Source organism: Perkinsus marinus, assembly GCF_000006405.1.
Source record: "Perkinsus marinus ATCC 50983 genomic scaffold scf_1104296928068, whole genome shotgun sequence".
Lineage (NCBI taxonomy): Eukaryota > Perkinsozoa > Perkinsida > Perkinsidae > Perkinsus > Perkinsus marinus.
The window spans coordinates 1-1,249 of record NW_003216973.1 but is presented as its reverse complement, the minus strand read 5'-3'; the positions used below and the strand labels follow the sequence as shown (position 1 = coordinate 1,249).

Here is a 1,249-nt window from a genome sequence, read left to right as displayed (position 1 = left end):
AGCTGCACACTTTTTCGTGACATCGAAGTTCCTGCTTGCAAGCACATTTTGAAACCGCATGCGGCGGCTCGTGAATTTGGGCGGTTGTTTCATCTCCGCAACGCGTTCTGCGGTACCGGGCGGTCATTCATCATTCCTGCAAGGAGTTCTGCTCTAGGTGAATAGCTCTTTTCTATGCATGGACAACGCTTTATTAATGTTGTTTTTCCCCTGAACTGGCACGGTTGGGCCAACCGCACGGAATGGTACGAAAACACCGACTCTGTTTAGTGGAAATTTTTCGGTAAGACTGATCTATGCAGTCGATAAGCTGCACCTCTCAGTTTAATAACCATCTCGAGTGTATTGTAATGAATAGCAGCTCCTTGTTTCGATCAAAGGACCTTTGGGTTATGAGCCCAACACGCTATCCACTGCACCAAGCTGCTCATGGGTACAAACTCCTGTATCGCCCTGACGTGCTGAGCATAACTGTTCCACGATAGTATAGAGACCCTTCTCTCGTTGATACGAACTGCACCGCCCGGGAATCGAACCCGGACCATCTGCTTGGATGGCAGATATCCTAACCATTAGACTAGCGGTGCATATCACTTATGTAGTGATTGAGTATTCCTGTGATACTTGTAGAGGGACATCTGAATCCCTTCTCGGACGTACCGTCGTCAACCGTCCCGCGGCCAAGAGTCTGATTAGGCCTTAAACGCGTACCTGAGATCGCGAACTGCTACTATAACTCTCGCATGGTAGGCCGCATTCCATCTCGATTGATAACTCCAACTGGTGAGGTTCTCATCGCATACTACAGCTAGCTCGGCACAAGCTGCACAACTTTTTCGTGACATCGAAGTTCCTGCTTGCAAGCACATTTTGAAACCGCATGCGGCGGCTCGTGAATTTGGGCTGTTGTTTCATCTCCGCAACGCGTTCTGAGGTACCGGGCGGTCATTCATCATTCCTGCAAGGACTTCTGCTCTAGGTGAATAGCTCTTTTCTATGCACGGACAACGCTTTATTAACGTTGTTTTTCCCCTGAACTGGCACGGTTGGGCCAACCGCACGGAATGGTACGAAAACACCGACTCTGTTTAGTGGAAATTTTTCGGTAAGACTGATCTATGCAGTCGATAAGCTGCACCTCTCAGTTTAATAACCATCTCGAGTGTATTGTGATGAATAGCAGCTCCTCGTTTCGATCAAGGGACCTTTGGGTTATGAGCCCAAACACGCTATCCACTGCGCCAAGCTG

The 1,249-nt window shown here is 48.8% G+C and overlaps 3 non-coding genes across 3 annotated transcripts; all 3 read right to left on the bottom strand.

Annotated features, from left to right (window-relative positions):
• Window positions 1-355: 355 nt before the first annotated feature.
• On the bottom strand, window positions 356-428 carry Pmar_PMAR011049. The gene has a single exon. It is a non-coding gene; the product is annotated as a tRNA-Met (tRNA).
• An 87-nt stretch (window positions 429-515) lies between these two features.
• On the bottom strand, window positions 516-587 carry Pmar_PMAR011048. Its single transcript has one exon. It is a non-coding gene; the product is annotated as a tRNA-Gly (tRNA).
• Window positions 588-1,177: 590 nt separating this feature from the next.
• On the bottom strand, window positions 1,178-1,249 carry Pmar_PMAR011047. Its single transcript has one exon. It is a non-coding gene; the product is annotated as a tRNA-Met (tRNA).